This window comes from Hypomesus nipponensis, chromosome 6, assembly GCF_054491055.1.
Source record: "Hypomesus nipponensis isolate SF chromosome 6, ASM5449105v1, whole genome shotgun sequence".
NCBI classification, from domain to species: domain Eukaryota; kingdom Metazoa; phylum Chordata; class Actinopteri; order Osmeriformes; family Osmeridae; genus Hypomesus; species Hypomesus nipponensis.
In genome coordinates, this window is record NC_140366.1 from 4899967 (window position 1) to 4916306 (window position 16340).

Consider the following 16340-nt stretch of genomic DNA (forward strand, 5'->3'; position numbering starts at 1 on the left):
ATTGAAAACTACAGAGTTGAAGGTTTAAACTTAGTTAGATAAGCATTGTTTGGAGTTTTGTTGTTGTGTTAGTTTTGTTTTGATATGTGTAACGTGATGGCCTTTAGTTTCGATACATTTAGTGTTCACCCTGAGTGTGAATGTTGTCCAGTTAGATCCCGATCTAACCTGTCTGTTCAATGTACGAGCAATGAGAAATAGTCCTTCCCTATTCGTATAGCTAACCGGTGTCAAAGGTGTAATTTGAAGCGCAGGTAATGTCCAACCATTGAGCAGCTGACCGGCGCTACAGGTATAATCTGAAGAGCCAGAAATTTCCATAGTGTTTGGATACACTGTTTGCAACATCTTAATGCGGTATGACGGGCACACGAGTTGCTTTGAATGAACATGGTAAATCAGTATAACTTAATTAGGCTTAATTCAATACTTTTATTCATTGAAAATGCTATTTTTTTACAGAGATATATTAATAAAAGTCATATTTACCGGCAAAGAATAGCCTGTAATGTGATATTACAGATATATCTCGTACATTTGGTACTGGAAAATTACAATTATTTTACGGGTTATTGATGTTAATGAAAAAACATTTTTTTACCGTAATTTAATGGGTGTAATCTGGCATCCTAACTGCCAGATTGTTCCTGTTTTTTACACAGTTTTTTTACTGTGTGATGTATTGTTTAGTGTATTTTTGTGTTATGAAAATGAATGTTGGAGTTTAGTTTACGATGTGTGATTTTGAGCATGATATTAACCATTTTGCCAATTGTGTGTCATAGGTGTTGGTGCATTAAGAGTTTAGGAAACTTGTTAAAAGTATTGAAAAAATTGTCATGGCGATTGTAAAAAACTGTTATGCAGCAGAGTTTAAGGAAAAAAGGTACATTCTGTTTAGTTATTTTGAAGCCAATTTGCTTTTAACAACTGATATTTACATTTAGTCATTTAGCAGACGCTCTTATCCAGAGCGACTTACAGTAAGTACAGGGACATTCCCCCCGAGGCAAGTAGGGTGAAGTGCCTTGCCCAAGGACACAACGTCATTTGGCATGGCGGGGAATTGATCCGGCAACCTTCTGATTACTTGCCCGACTCCCTCACCGCTCAGCCATCTGACTCCCTATGATATGGCTGAATAATGCTGACTGCTGCCATAACATTGAATCAGTTGTTTTCAAAGGCCTCCTTGGGCAGCAGAACTGTACATGCAAGCGCTGTATGGTAAATAAGCTTCAGGGATAGCTTCAGCGATAGGCTGATTCACCCTCAGTGTGTGAAGGAGAGGTTCCACAGATCCTTCCTTCCTGCAGCCGTCAGATTGTTCAACTAACACTGCTGACACTGCTGTTCAACCTTGTCCACAACGACTTCCATGTGCAATATTTATTTATTATGCAATTACATACAATAACATTACGTGCAATTGCTTCTCTGCCTTTTGGCTAAGACCAAGTGAGTACCTGTCCTTGATTGGACAGGTATTGACCCTCCCCCCGTCATACCGGATCGCCGGTATTGGGATCCGGTGACGGGGGCGGTGATGAAGAAAGTGTTTTGTCCGTCTCTTCATAAATGGAGTGACTAAGTTCAGTTGAATTCTGGATTTTAACAAGTATTTATCAATCTGCAGATTGGGAGAGAAAACCAGACCTCTGACAATAAATGACAACACAATACCAGGCTTAGGTCTCAATCAAGTCTCTCTCTGCTCTGAAGGCCGGAGGACCATCTTTTATAAGGCACAAGAATGTAAACATAGATAGTGACAGTCAGGTAGTAATGACGTTACAACAGTCTCAGAGAAAAAGATTCACAGCTCCCAACACATGACTACTCAAACTACAGAGTTCATAGTTGGAGCTCTCCATGTAGTCATGACAAGGACCATTTAGCCAGTACTTTCTCCTGATCTCAAACATCTATTAACCCTGAAACATAAACACAATCTACTCTTATTAATAGCAAGCTTACATGAGAACATACTAACTAGTATCCAATGACTAGTTCTCTTGATTAGTGAATAATGTAAGCACACAGGAAATCTAAATTTCTTCCACAGCGGGTCGGAGCGGTCGCCTGCCTGGGGGTTTCGGCCCCGACGCCAGGCGGGGACTTGTCCCCTTTTCAGAGCGTTGGGTACCTTGGCCTCCAACGTTGCTGGTTACCCGAGAAGCAGGCCAGGCTGCTAGAAGGATGGACGGTCGACAGGACGGAAGACCAGATTTCGGAATCCTCGCAAGAGGATGGGAAACCTCGCCGAAGGGCAGCCTGGGAGCAGTGGCACAGGGATGGAGCCTTCCCAGGGGCCATCGCGATTGAGGGCAGTGGGCCAGTCGCTCGAATCCACTGGCGAGGACGTCGAGGGAGACGGAGCCATCGGGGCGAAAACTTGGATGGACGCCCGTCAAACTCGGACTCCCACTTGTAAACCCCCTAGTGGGACAATTGTAATGTGCACCGCCTCTGCGGTTTTTGTCCTGTACCCTCTTGTGGGATTTTGTATGTTTTTGACTGTCTTTGTTAATTGTCTTTTAACTGGAATTGTATTTTAGAGTTGATTAATGCTTACGTGTAATATTTTTTTTCTTATGTGCTTTTTTCTTATATAACTTGGCTGTATGTCACTCATTACTTATTCATAGCGGCAGCCACCACACTTACTGACATTTAACTCTCACTTACTTTAATTATTATTATATTATTTTATACCCTTAGATCCTTATCTTCATATTTTATAGGACTCCCTGTATCCTGTATCTCGTATATTATCAGTCTTTTATTTTCTATATTTAAATTTTACTCTGAGTTCTGTTCTGTACCCTGCTGCTGTTGTAAACTGCAATTTCCCCACTGCGGGACAAATAAAGGATTATGTAATCTTATTAGACTCTAAACTTGACAACTAGCTCAACCATTGTCCATGAAATTGCTTCTATGATTAACTAAATGTAAATATGTTTGTGGTGGTAACACAATTTAACAAAGAAACAATGTAATACATTTTTATCAACATAACTAATTGATAATGTAGGAAACCGCAAACAAATGAAGGCTACATAGTCATCTGCATTACAGTAATGTATGCTACCACAGCATTGGCTGAATAGATGATGTGGAGGTTGAACAAGTACTTTAGTATTTTTAGTTTTAAGTCCAGGCTAAAGACCCACCTATGTTCTCTAGCCTTTTCATGATTGCTCTGGGGTTTATGTTTGTTTATATTTTATGGTTTATATTTATATCACTTTCTTTTAAACTGGTATTTTACTGTGTATGTGTGTATTTTTAAGTGTATGTGTAATGTCAAACGCATTGTGAAGCACTTTGGCCAGCCGTGTGGCTGTTTGTAAATGTGCTATATAAATAATGTTGAACAAAGTTGTACTTCAGTGATAACAGTGAATTTCTATTGTGATCTGAGAAATATGGGTACCAAAACCACTGACAAAAACAGTAATCACAAGCTGCATCACAAACACTGCACTATCTATGTAGTGTATATATATATTATTGCTGTCAGTTTAACACGTTATTAACGGCGTTAACGCAAACCCAAATTAACGGCGTCAATTTATCGCGCGATTAACGCTCTTTTTGGCCAAGCAAACTTTGTAGTTTTTTTCACATGCTGTTGCAACAACTACCTAGAAAAACTACAACACCACACCGGATCTAGCAAGACCAGAAACAAAACAACAGGCATGCCACACACACTTGTTTGGCTTGCGAGCCGGCTAAAGAGTAGTAGCAGAGCCCGTTTACGGATATTAGACATTCTCTGGTAGTAGGCTAACATTACGTTTTGAGTGGATGGCGAGCGCGAGACGCCGAAATTGATGCCAATAAGATTTTGAATGGTTTACTTTTAAAAAGTTGCCAAATGGTTCTATTGACAAGACCAAAGTGATCTGTGTGTTTTGTCCTTGTAAACTGAGCTATCATCGCAGCACGTCCAGTCTGAAATACAACTTGATGGCCAAGCACACAGCTGATGCAAATTCTCCGCCCCCTCGTCAAAGCCAGGCGATTGCAATGTTGTTTTCAATTAAAAAAAATATTTGCATGAAGCAATCCGAACCACTTTTCCATGTTGATAAGAGCATAACAATTTGAAAAAATAATGGGACCAAAAATATCAAGGGACATTTAGAATAGATAAAAATGTGCGATTAATTGGGATTAATTGCGAGTTAACTATGACATTAATGCGATTTATCGTGACTAAATATTATAATTGTTTGATAGCACTATATTTGTGTGTTTCACTAACATATTAATCATCAAGTGCCTCACGTGCATTACTGTGCACTAGTATTTATAATTATAATGACCTATAATATAAAAAAAAATTTCATTATAAAGTGTGGTCTCGCCATCCATGGTAAATATCCAAATATTCTGTAGGGGGTTAAATATTGGCCAAACAACCTAAACTTATTCCCCTATGGTTTAAAGGAAGAAGGGAAACTGAACAGTGTATTACCATGAACCAAATAATGCCAATACAAACTTTCCAATTATTTGACTCTATGGGTTAAATCAGAGAAAGAATGGTCAAAATAAGGTTAAAATGAAATATGCATTTAATAACATTGCAAATGAATGAAATCAATTACAAGGCAAACATGTTACAAAAATGAAAGCTTTAAATCTTACCTACACTACCATGATCATTGTAAACCAGAGATAGAAAGCAAGAGGTGAGCAAGGAGTAAGACAGTAGGAAAAGGGAAAACTGAGGAGAATGTCTCAGGAGATGAAGAATCCACAGAACACACAATTCCCTTTATACACAAGACCTACCAGTCAGACCAAATCTTGAATAGGAAGTGAGAGCCATCAAGTTGAGACCGTCCAGGAACTCCAGACTTTAGCATATGAGAGGTGGGGGCAGGTTTGACACCCAGCCTTACAAATCCCTTCTGAAAAAGAATCAAATGAAATTAAAGGTGTCACTTGTTCATTGTCCAATACTGACAACTGATCAAAGCTCTTTACGTAATTCAACTGGGGTGAAAGGAATGTATATACTGACTTAACCTGATTTATGCCTAATCTGACGATGCACTGTAATATGTAGTTTCCAATGATACCGAGATGCTTATGCTGTAGATTGTATTAACTGCCTCGGTGTAGATAAATACATCATTCGGTGCAAAGCTCAAGAACGTTTATGCAACGTTTTGTCATGTAGACGAATTCAGAACTATGTTCTGAGAAGATTTACATTTATTGTTCAAACTAAAATCAGTCACAGTAATGTTTGCATCTGTCTCATGATGCGCTGGACTGTGCAATTTCCAACACTGCTGGGATGTTGAGCGATTGCGGCCTTGATGTTGATTGATACTTAGATCCTTGCCAAGTATAGCTGATTCCACAATTTGGTTCTCTATGCAACGTTTTGTCATGTGGAAGAATTCAGAACTCTGCGTGAAATGTCTTTGACCAAGAGACAGATTCCACGTGTCGCGGTTTAAGCATAATTGATTGTTACAGGTGCCGACCATTCAGATGGCTTTGGAACCCTCCTCGAAATATAAAGCCAGGTTGTTCACAGTCCAACAAGCAAGATTATACTTTCTGGGATCATTTCTATAGTTTGTTCTTTAAGAAATGTGTTTCTAAGGAATGGTCTCGCTTTCCATGATGAAGATGCAGATCCAGATGTACCCTTCTGAGCAGGAATCTGGTGGAAAGGTGGTGCTTTGTTCACTGTCCTACCACCATTGATGACTGGTTCAAGTTCTTGAATGGAACTTGGATGAAAGTATCATGTTCTGATTGGATTTACATTGATTGTTCAAACTAAAATCAGTCACAGTAATGTTTGCTTTTTTCTGACTGTGCGATTTGCAACACTGTTAGGATGTGAAGCGATTACAATAATGGCCTTGATGTTGATCAATATTTGGATCTGTGCCAAGTTTAGCTGGGGCCCGTTCTTTGAGGGGTTGAAGCTAAGTTAATCAATTGTCCCTTTAGCCCGTTAACATTAGCAAGCTAACTGAGAACCGCAGATGGCCGCGTTTCCCAGATTCGTTAAGAAGCTCTTAAGCGCTAAGAGCTTCTTAGGAGCGCTCATAAGAGCGCTGTGACAGAAGGACGTGTTTCCCAGAGTTCTTAGCTTAAGAAGATCTTTCACTAAGAAGGAAATGTAAGATCAGCCTGACCCACTCTTAACAGCCTTCTTAGCGACCAAACGCTCACTGCAGCCACGTCAGGGAAAGTTATGTCTGACACAAAGGAATACTAAAACCATGTGTGATGATAAATGTGCGCCCACAGCTGCAGAACACTTACAAAAGAAAAATAATAGCATAAGAAGAAAACAACGATATAAAAATAAATAATTGCCCATGTGTTCCTGTAGCTACATAAATAAAATGAATCATCATTACTATCACTCATTACGTTTTCACAAACATTCGGCATCTGCATGAGTTTACATTAGATATAAAAACATCAACAACCCTGTGGTATTTCACAGATATCAGGGAAACTGACAGGTGTAATTGAACTCGGCTGGAACCTCATCAAGAGAGGCTCCACCTGCCAGTCTATATAAAGGCGTTGCTGAAGTCCATACGAGTGAGACACCATGGCTGCAATATAGCATATTCTCACTGCTAATCAACAGCGTCGCCGTGCGCAAAGCCAGATAGTTTATATAAATGCCTATGTGCGTCAGCACTCCTCCCCACTGAATGTGCTGTACAACCGGGCTGTCCAGTCCAAGTACCGGCTTCCCCGTATGGAGATCCAACGCCTCTTCACGCTAGTGTCACCACACATCCGGAGGGCAACCCGCTGCAATTTTGCCCTAAGCCCGGAGGTACAGCTCCGGGCCGCGCTGCGCTTTTTACGCAGTGGGGAGCTTCCTGGAGGTGGTGGGGGACGGCACCATCCTCAGCAAGGCATGTGTGGCCGTGACACACTCCAACTATGAACTCTGTAGTTTGAGTGGTCATGTGTTGGGAGCTGTGAATCTCTTTCTCTGAGACTGTTGTAACGTCACTACTGCCTGACTGTCACTATCTATGTTTACATTCTTGTGCCCTATAAAAGATGGTCCTCCGGCCTTCAGAGGGGAGAGAGACTTGTTTGAGACCTAAGCCTGATGTTGTGTTGTCATTTATTGTCAGAGGTCTGGTTTTCTCTCCCAATCTGCAGATTGATAAATACTTAATAAAATCCAAAACTCAACTGAGTCACTCCGTTTATGAAGAGACGGACAAAACACTTTCTTCATCACAGATTACGTGTCGCGGTTTTAGCATAATCGATTGTTCCAGGTGTCGACCATTTAATTGGCTTTGGAACCCAGAGGTGGGTATGCGCCCCTTGAAATATAAAGCCAGGTTGTTCCCAGTCCAACAACTGAAACTATACTTTCAGGGATCATTTCTATAGTTTGTTCTTTGAGAAATGTGTTTCTAAGGAGTGGTCTCGCTATCCATGATGAAGATGCAGATGTTCCTTTCTGAGCAGGAATCTGGTGGAAAGGTGTGGCTTTGTTCACTGTCCTACCACCATTGATGACTGGTCCAAGTTCTTGAATGGAACTTGGATGAAATGATCATGTTCTGAGTGGATTTACATTGATTGTTCAAAAAAAATCAGTCGCAGTAACGTTTGCATCGGTCTCATAATGCGCTGGACTGTGAGATTAGCAACATTGCTGGGATGTGCAGCGATTGCAATGAGGGGCTTGATGTCGATCGATGCTTAAATCCGTGCCGAGTCTAGCTGATTCCACAATTTGGTTCTCTCTATGCAAGGAATCCGCAGATTCAAAGAAACAATTTGGTTCTCTATGCAACGTTTTGTCACGTGGAAGATTTCAGAACTCTGCGTGAAATGTCTTTGACCAAGAGACCTATTACGTGTTGCGGTTTTAGCATAATCGATTGTTACAGGTGTCGACCATTCAGTTGGCTTTGGAACCCAGAGGTGGGTATGCGCTCCTCGAAATATAAAGCCAGGTTGTTCCCAGTCCAACAACCAAGACTATACTTTCAGGGATCATTTCTATAGTTTGTTCTTTGAGAAATGTGTTTCTAAGGAGTGGTCTCGCTATCCATGATGAAGATGCAGATGTTCCTTTCTGAGCAGGAATCTGGTGGAAAGGAGTGGCTTTGTTCACTGTCCTAACACCATTGATGACTGGTCCAAGTTCTTGAATGTAACTTGGATGAAAGGATCATGTTCTGAGTGGATTTACATTGATTGTTCAAAAAAAAAATAGTCGCAGTAACGTTTGCATTGGTCTCATAATGCGCTGGACTGTGAGATTAGCAACATTGCTGGGATGTGCAGCGATTGCAATAAGGGGCTTGATGTCGATCGATGCTTAAATCCGTGCCGAGTCTAGCTGATTCCACAATTTGGTTCTCTCTATGCAAGGAATCTGCAGATTCAAAGAAACAATTTGGTTCTCTATGCAACGTTTTGTCACGTGGAAGATTTCAGAACTCTGCGTGAAATGTCTTTGACCAAGAGACCTATTACGTGTTGCGGTTTTAGCATAATCGATTGTTACAGGTGTCGACCATTCAGTTGGCTTTGGAACCCAGAGGTGGGTATGCGCTCCTCGAAATGTAAAGCCAGGTTGTTCCCAGTCCAACAACCAAGACTATACTTTCAGGGATCATTTCTATAGTTTGTTCTTTGAGAAATGTGTTTCTAAGGAGTGGTCTCGCTATCCATGATGAAGATGCAGATGTTCCTTTCTGAGCAGAAATCTGGTGGAAAGATGTGGCTTTGTTCACTGTCCTACCACCATTGATGACTGGTCCAAGTTCTTGAATGGAACTTGGATGAAAGGATCATGTTCTGAGTGGATTTACATTGATTGTTCAAAAAGAATCAGTCGCAGTAACGTTTGCATCGGTCTCATAATGCGCTGGACTGTGAGATTAGCAACATTGCTGGGATGTGCAGCGATTGCAATAAGGGGCTTGATGTCGATCGATGCTTAAATCCGTGCCGAGTCTAGCTGATTCCACAATTTGGTTCTCTCTATGCAAGGAATCCGCAGATTCAAAGAAACAATTTGGTTCTCTATGCAACGTTTTGTCACGTGGAAGATTTCAGAACTCTGCGTGAAATGTCTTTGACCAAGAGACCTATTACGTGTTGCGGTTTTAGCATAATCGATTGTTACAGGTGTCGACCATTCAGTTGGCTTTGGAACCCAGAGGTGGGTATGCGCTCCTCGAAATATAAAGCCAGGTTGTTCCCAGTCCAACAACCAAGACTATACTTTCAGGGATCATTTCTATAGTTTGTTCTTTGAGAAATGTGTTTCTAAGGAGTGGTCTTGCTATCCATGATGAAGATGCAGATGTTCCTTTCTGAGCAGGAATCTGGTGGAAAGGTGTGGCTTTGTTTACTGTCCTACCACCATTGATGACTGGTCCAAGTTCTTGAATGGAACTTGGATGAAAGGATCATGTTCTGAGTGGATTTACATTGATTGTTCAAAAAAAATCAGTCGCAGTAACAATTGCATCGGTCTCATAATGCGCTGGACTGTGAGATTAGCAACATTGCTGGGATGTGCAGCGATTGCAATAAGGGGCTTGAAGTCGATCTATACTTAAATCCGTGCCGAGTCTAGCTGATTCCACAATTTGGTTCTCTCTATGCAAGGAATCCGCAGATTCAAAGAAACAATTTGGTTCTCTATTCAACGTTTTGTCACGCGGAAGATTTCAGAACTCTGCGTGAAATGTCTTTGACCAAGAGACCTATTACGTGTTGCGGTTTTAGCATAATCGATTGTTACAGGTGTCGACCATTCAGTTGGCTTTGGAACCCAGAGGTGGGTATGCGCTCCTCGAAATGTAAAGCCAGGTTGTTCCTAGTCCAACAACCAAGACTATACTTTCAGGGATCATTTCTATAGTTTGTTCTTTGAGAAATGTGTTTCTAAGGAGTGGTCTCGCTATCCATGATGAAGATGCAGATGTTCCTTTCTGAGCAGGAATCTGGTGGAAAGGTGTGGCTTTGTTTACTGTCCTACCACCATTGATGACTGGTCCAAGTTCTTGAATGGAACTTGGATGAAAGGATCATGTTCTGAGTGGATTTACATTGATTGTTCAAAAAAAATCAGTCGCAGTAACGTTTGCATCGGTCTCATAATGCGCTGGACTGTGAGATTAGCAACATTGCTGGGATGTGCAGCGATTGCAATAAGGGGCTTGATGTTGATCGATGCTTAAATCCGTGCCGAGTCTAGCTGATTCCACAATTTGGTTCTCTCTATGCAAGGAATCCGCAGATTCAACGAAACAATTTGGTTCTCTATGCAACGTTTTGTCACGTGGAAGATTTCAGAACTCTGCGTGAAATGTCTTTGACCAAGAGACCTATTACGTGTTGCGGTTTTAGCATAATCGATTGTTACAGGTGTCGACCATTCAGTTGGCTTTGGAACCCAGAGGTGGGTATGCGCTCCTCGAAATATAAAGCCAGGTTGTTCCCAGTCCAACAACTAAGACTATACTTTCAGGGATCATTTCTATAGTTTGTTCTTTGAGAAATGTGTTTCTAAGGAGTGGTCTCGCTATCCATGATGAAGATGCAGATGTTCCTTTCTGAGCAGGAATCTGGTGGAAAGGTGTGGCTTTGTTTACTGTCCTACCACCATTGATGACTGGTCCAAGTTCTTGAATGGAACTTGGATGAAAGGATCATGTTCTGAGTGGATTTACATTGATTGTTCAAAAAAATCAGTCGCAGTAACGTTTGCATCGGTCTCATAATGCGCTGGACTGTGAGATTAGCAACATTGCTGGGATGTGCAGCGATTGCAATAAGGGGCTTGATGTCGATCGATGCTTAAATCCGTGCCGAGTCTAGCTGATTCCACAATTTGGTTCTCTCTATGCAAGGAATCCGCAGATTCAAAGAAACAATTTAGTTCTCTATGCAACGTTTTGTCACATGGAAGATTTCAGAACTCTGCGTGAAATGTCTTTGACCAAGAGACCTATTACGTGTTGCGGTTTTAGCATAATCGATTGTTACAGGTGTCGACCATTCAGTTGGCTTTGGAACCCAGAGGTGGGTATGCGCTCCTCGAAATATAAAGCCAGGTTGTTCCCAGTCCAACAACCAAGACTATACTTTCAGGGATCATTTCTATAGTTTGTTCTTTGAGAAATGTGTTTCTAAGGAGTGGTCTCGCTATCCATGATGAAGATGCAGATGTTCCTTTCTGAGCAGGAATCTGGTGGAAAGGTGTGGCTTTGTTTACTGTCCTACCACCATTGATGACTGGTCCAAGTTCTTGAATGGAACTTGGATGAAAGGATCATGTTCTGAGTGGATTTACATTGATTGTTCAAAAAAAATCAGTCGCAGTAACGTTTGCATCGGTCTCATAATGCGCTGGACTGTGAGATTAGCAACATTGCTGGGATGTGCAGCGATTGCAATAAGGGGCTTGATGTCGATCGATGCTTAAATCCGTGCCGAGTCTAGCTGATTCCACAATTTGGTTCTCTATGCAATGTTTTGTCACGTGGAAGATTTCAGAACTCTGCGTGAAATGTCTTTGACCAAGAGACCTATTACGTGTTGCGGTTTTAGCATAATCGATTGTTACAGGTGTCGACCATTCAGTTGGCTTTGGAACCCAGAGGTGGGTATGCGCTCCTCGAAATGTAAAGCCAGGTTGTTCCCAGTCCAACAACCAAGACTATACTTTCAGGGATCATTTCTATAGTTTGTTCTTTGAGAAATGTGTTTCTAAGGAGTGGTCTCGCTATCCATGATGAAGATGCAGATGTTCCTTTCTGAGCAGGAATCTGGTGGAAAGGTGTGGCTTTGTTCACTGTCCTACCACCATTGATGACTGGTCCAAGTTCTTGAATGGAACTTGGATGAAAGGATCATGTTCTGAGTGGATTTACATTGATTGTTCAAAAAAAATCAGTCGCAGTAACGTTTGCATCGGTCTCATAATGCGCTGGACTGTGAGATTAGCAACATTGCTGGGATGTGCAGCGATTGCAAAAAGGGGCTTGATGTCGATCGATGCTTAAATCCGTGCCGAGTCTAGCTGATTCCACAATTTGGTTCTCTCTATGCAAGGAATCCGCAGATTCAAAGAAACAATTTGGTTCTCTATGCAATGTTTTGTCACGTGGAAGATTTCAGAACTCTGCGTGAAATGTCTTTGACCAAGAGACCTATTACGTGTTGCGGTTTTAGCATAATCGATTGTTACAGGTGTCGACCATTCAGTTGGCTTTGGAACCCAGAGGTGGGTATGCGCTCCTCGAAATGTAAAGCCAGGTTGTTCCTAGTCCAACAACCAAGACTATACTTTCAGGGATCATTTCTATAGTTTGTTCTTTGAGAAATGTGTTTCTAAGGAGTGGTCTCGCTATCCATGATGAAGATGCAGATGTTCCTTTCTGAGCAGGAATCTGGTGGAAAGGTGTGGCTTTGTTTACTGTCCTACCACCATTGATGACTGGTCCAAGTTCTTGAATGGAACTTGGATGAAAGGATCATGTTCTGAGTGGATTTACATTGATTGTTCAAAAAAAATCAGTCGCAGTAACGTTTGCATCGGTCTCATAATGCGCTGGACTGTGAGATTAGCAACATTGCTGGGATGTGCAGCGATTGCAATGAGGGGCTTGATGTCGATCGATGCTTAAATCCGTGCCGAGTCTAGCTGATTCCACAATTTGGTTCTCTCTATGCAAGGAATCCGCAGATTCAACGAAACAATTTGGTTCTCTATGCAACGTTTTGTCACGTGGAAGATTTCAGAACTCTGCGTGAAATGTCTTTGACCAAGAGACCTATTACGTGTTGCGGTTTTAGAATAATCGATTGTTACAGGTGTCGACCATTCAGTTGGCTTTGGAAACCAGAGGTGGGTATGCGCTCCTCGAAATGTAAAGCCAGGTTGTTCCCAGTCCAACAACCAAGACTATACTTTCAGGGATCATTTCTATAGTTTGTTCTTTGAGAAATGTGTTTCTAAGGAGTGGTCTCGCTATCCATGATGAAGATGCAGATATTCCTTTCTGAGCAGGAATCTGGTGGAAAGGTGTGGCTTTGTTTACTGTCCTACCACCATTGATGACTGGTCCAAGTTCTTGAATGGAACTTGGATGAAAGGATCATGTTCTGAGTGGATTTACATTGATTGTTCAAAAAAAATCAGTCGCAGTAACGTTTGCATCGGTCTCATAATGCGCTGGACTGTGAGATTAGCAACATTGCTGGGATGTGCAGCGATTGCAATAAGGGGCTTGATGTCGATCGATGCTTAAATCCGTGCCGAGTCTAGCTGATTCCACAATTTGGTTCTCTCTATGCAAGGAATCCGCAGATTCAACGAAACAATTTGGTTCTCTATGCAACGTTTTGTCACGTGGAAGATTTCAGAACTCTGCGTGAAATGTCTTTGACCAAGAGACCTATTACGTGTTGCGGTTTTAGCATAATCGATTGTTACAGGTGTCGACCATTCAGTTGGCTTTGGAACCCAGAGGTGGGTATGCGCTCCTCGAAATATAAAGCCAGGTTGTTCCCAGTCCAACAACTAAGACTATACTTTCAGGGATCATTTCTATAGTTTGTTCTTTGAGAAATGTGTTTCTAAGGAGTGGTCTCGCTATCCATGATGAAGATGCAGATGTTCCTTTCTGAGCAGGAATCTGGTGGAAAGGTGTGGCTTTGTTTACTGTCCTACCACCATTGATGACTGGTCCAAGTTCTTGAATGGAACTTGGATGAAAGGATCATGTTCTGAGTGGATTTACATTGATTGTTCAAAAAAATCAGTCGCAGTAACGTTTGCATCGGTCTCATAATGCGCTGGACTGTGAGATTAGCAACATTGCTGGGATGTGCAGCGATTGCAAAAAGGGGCTTGATGTCGATCGATGCTTAAATCCGTGCCGAGTCTAGCTGATTCCACAATTTGGTTCTCTCTATGCAAGGAATCCGCAGATTCAAAGAAACAATTTGGTTCTCTATGCAATGTTTTGTCACGTGGAAGATTTCAGAACTCTGCGTGAAATGTCTTTGACCAAGAGACCTATTACGTGTTGCGGTTTTAGCATAATCGATTGTTACAGGTGTCGACCATTCAGTTGGCTTTGGAACCCAGAGGTGGGTATGCGCTCCTCGAAATGTAAAGCCAGGTTGTTCCTAGTCCAACAACCAAGACTATACTTTCAGGGATCATTTCTATAGTTTGTTCTTTGAGAAATGTGTTTCTAAGGAGTGGTCTCGCTATCCATGATGAAGATGCAGATGTTCCTTTCTGAGCAGGAATCTGGTGGAAAGGTGTGGCTTTGTTTACTGTCCTACCACCATTGATGACTGGTCCAAGTTCTTGAATGGAACTTGGATGAAAGGATCATGTTCTGAGTGGATTTACATTGATTGTTCAAAAAAAATCAGTCGCAGTAACGTTTGCATCGGTCTCATAATGCGCTGGACTGTGAGATTAGCAACATTGCTGGGATGTGCAGCGATTGCAATGAGGGGCTTGATGTCGATCGATGCTTAAATCCGTGCCGAGTCTAGCTGATTCCACAATTTGGTTCTCTCTATGCAAGGAATCCGCAGATTCAACGAAACAATTTGGTTCTCTATGCAACGTTTTGTCACGTGGAAGATTTCAGAACTCTGCGTGAAATGTCTTTGACCAAGAGACCTATTACGTGTTGCGGTTTTAGAATAATCGATTGTTACAGGTGTCGACCATTCAGTTGGCTTTGGAAACCAGAGGTGGGTATGCGCTCCTCGAAATGTAAAGCCAGGTTGTTCCCAGTCCAACAACCAAGACTATACTTTCAGGGATCATTTCTATAGTTTGTTCTTTGAGAAATGTGTTTCTAAGGAGTGGTCTCGCTATCCATGATGAAGATGCAGATATTCCTTTCTGAGCAGGAATCTGGTGGAAAGGTGTGGCTTTGTTTACTGTCCTACCACCATTGATGACTGGTCCAAGTTCTTGAATGGAACTTGGATGAAAGGATCATGTTCTGAGTGGATTTACATTGATTGTTCAAAAAAAATCAGTCGCAGTAACGTTTGCATCGGTCTCATAATGCGCTGGACTGTGAGATTAGCAACATTGCTGGGATGTGCAGCGATTGCAATAAGGGGCTTGATGTCGATCGATGCTTAAATCCGTGCCGAGTCTAGCTGATTCCACAATTTGGTTCTCTCTATGCAAGGAATCCGCAGATTCAACGAAACAATTTGGTTCTCTATGCAACGTTTTGTCACGTGGAAGATTTCAGAACTCTGCGTGAAATGTCTTTGACCAAGAGACCTATTACGTGTTGCGGTTTTAGCATAATCGATTGTTACAGGTGTCGACCATTCAGTTGGCTTTGGAACCCAGAGGTGGGTATGCGCTCCTCGAAATATAAAGCCAGGTTGTTCCCAGTCCAACAACTAAGACTATACTTTCAGGGATCATTTCTATAGTTTGTTCTTTGAGAAATGTGTTTCTAAGGAGTGGTCTCGCTATCCATGATGAAGATGCAGATGTTCCTTTCTGAGCAGGAATCTGGTGGAAAGGTGTGGCTTTGTTCACTGTCCTACCACCATTGATGACTGGTCCAAGTTCTTGAATGGAACTTGGATGAAAGGATCATGTTCTGAGTGGATTTACATTGATTGTTCAAAAAAAATCAGTCGCAGTAACGTTTGCATCGGTCTCATAATGCGCTGGACTGTGAGATTAGCAACATTGCTGGGATGTGCAGCGATTGCAATAAGGGGCTTGATGTCGATCGATGCTTAAATCCGTGCCGAGTCTAGCTGATTCCACAATTTGGTTCTCTATGCAATGTTTTGTCACGTGGAAGATTTCAGAACTCTGCGTGAAATGTCTTTGACCAAGAGACCTATTACGTGTTGCGGTTTTAGCATAATCGATTGTTACAGGTGTCGACCATTCAGTTGGCTTTGGAACCCAGAGGTGGGTATGCGCTCCTCGAAATGTAAAGCCAGGTTGTTCCCAGTCCAACAACCAAGACTATACTTTCAGGGATCATTTCTATAGTTTGTTCTTTGAGAAATGTGTTTCTAAGGAGTGGTCTCGCTATCCATGATGAAGATGCAGATGTTCCTTTCTGAGCAGGAATCTGGTGGAAAGGTGTGGCTTTGTTCACTGTCCTACCACCATTGATGACTGGTCCAAGTTCTTGAATGGAACTTGGATGAAAGGATCATGTTCTGAGTGGATTTACATTGATTGTTCAAAAAAAATCAGTCGCAGTAACGTTTGCATCGGCTCATAATGCGCTGGACTGTGAGATTAGCAACATTGCTGGGAT

The 16340-nt window shown here is 41.9% G+C and overlaps 16 non-coding genes across 16 annotated transcripts; all 16 read left to right on the forward strand.

The window, feature by feature from the left end:
• The first annotated feature begins 5576 nt into the window (after positions 1–5576).
• Positions 5577–5795, forward strand: LOC146286487 (small nucleolar RNA U3). Its single transcript, XR_014762280.1, has one exon. It is a non-coding gene; the product is annotated as a small nucleolar RNA U3 (small nucleolar RNA).
• A 1593-nt stretch (positions 5796–7388) lies between these two features.
• Positions 7389–7601, forward strand: LOC146286488 (small nucleolar RNA U3). The gene has a single exon (XR_014762267.1). It is a non-coding gene; the product is annotated as a small nucleolar RNA U3 (small nucleolar RNA).
• A 411-nt stretch (positions 7602–8012) lies between these two features.
• LOC146286489 (small nucleolar RNA U3) lies at positions 8013–8225 on the forward strand. Its single transcript, XR_014762227.1, has one exon. It is a non-coding gene; the product is annotated as a small nucleolar RNA U3 (small nucleolar RNA).
• A 412-nt stretch (positions 8226–8637) lies between these two features.
• On the forward strand, positions 8638–8850 carry LOC146286490 (small nucleolar RNA U3). The gene has a single exon (XR_014762228.1). It is a non-coding gene; the product is annotated as a small nucleolar RNA U3 (small nucleolar RNA).
• A 411-nt stretch (positions 8851–9261) lies between these two features.
• On the forward strand, positions 9262–9474 carry LOC146286491 (small nucleolar RNA U3). The gene has a single exon (XR_014762229.1). It is a non-coding gene; the product is annotated as a small nucleolar RNA U3 (small nucleolar RNA).
• Positions 9475–9885: 411 nt separating this feature from the next.
• LOC146286492 (small nucleolar RNA U3) lies at positions 9886–10098 on the forward strand. Its single transcript, XR_014762190.1, has one exon. It is a non-coding gene; the product is annotated as a small nucleolar RNA U3 (small nucleolar RNA).
• Positions 10099–10509: 411 nt separating this feature from the next.
• LOC146286493 (small nucleolar RNA U3) lies at positions 10510–10722 on the forward strand. Its single transcript, XR_014762191.1, has one exon. It is a non-coding gene; the product is annotated as a small nucleolar RNA U3 (small nucleolar RNA).
• Positions 10723–11132: 410 nt separating this feature from the next.
• On the forward strand, positions 11133–11345 carry LOC146286494 (small nucleolar RNA U3). The gene has a single exon (XR_014762192.1). It is a non-coding gene; the product is annotated as a small nucleolar RNA U3 (small nucleolar RNA).
• A 367-nt stretch (positions 11346–11712) lies between these two features.
• Positions 11713–11925, forward strand: LOC146286495 (small nucleolar RNA U3). The gene has a single exon (XR_014762143.1). It is a non-coding gene; the product is annotated as a small nucleolar RNA U3 (small nucleolar RNA).
• A 411-nt stretch (positions 11926–12336) lies between these two features.
• On the forward strand, positions 12337–12549 carry LOC146286496 (small nucleolar RNA U3). Its single transcript, XR_014762193.1, has one exon. It is a non-coding gene; the product is annotated as a small nucleolar RNA U3 (small nucleolar RNA).
• A 411-nt stretch (positions 12550–12960) lies between these two features.
• LOC146286497 (small nucleolar RNA U3) lies at positions 12961–13173 on the forward strand. The gene has a single exon (XR_014762269.1). It is a non-coding gene; the product is annotated as a small nucleolar RNA U3 (small nucleolar RNA).
• Positions 13174–13584: 411 nt separating this feature from the next.
• LOC146286498 (small nucleolar RNA U3) lies at positions 13585–13797 on the forward strand. The gene has a single exon (XR_014762194.1). It is a non-coding gene; the product is annotated as a small nucleolar RNA U3 (small nucleolar RNA).
• A 410-nt stretch (positions 13798–14207) lies between these two features.
• LOC146286499 (small nucleolar RNA U3) lies at positions 14208–14420 on the forward strand. The gene has a single exon (XR_014762195.1). It is a non-coding gene; the product is annotated as a small nucleolar RNA U3 (small nucleolar RNA).
• A 411-nt stretch (positions 14421–14831) lies between these two features.
• On the forward strand, positions 14832–15044 carry LOC146286500 (small nucleolar RNA U3). Its single transcript, XR_014762270.1, has one exon. It is a non-coding gene; the product is annotated as a small nucleolar RNA U3 (small nucleolar RNA).
• Positions 15045–15455: 411 nt separating this feature from the next.
• Positions 15456–15668, forward strand: LOC146286501 (small nucleolar RNA U3). The gene has a single exon (XR_014762144.1). It is a non-coding gene; the product is annotated as a small nucleolar RNA U3 (small nucleolar RNA).
• Positions 15669–16035: 367 nt separating this feature from the next.
• LOC146286502 (small nucleolar RNA U3) lies at positions 16036–16248 on the forward strand. The gene has a single exon (XR_014762145.1). It is a non-coding gene; the product is annotated as a small nucleolar RNA U3 (small nucleolar RNA).
• The last annotated feature ends 92 nt before the right edge of the window (positions 16249–16340 follow it).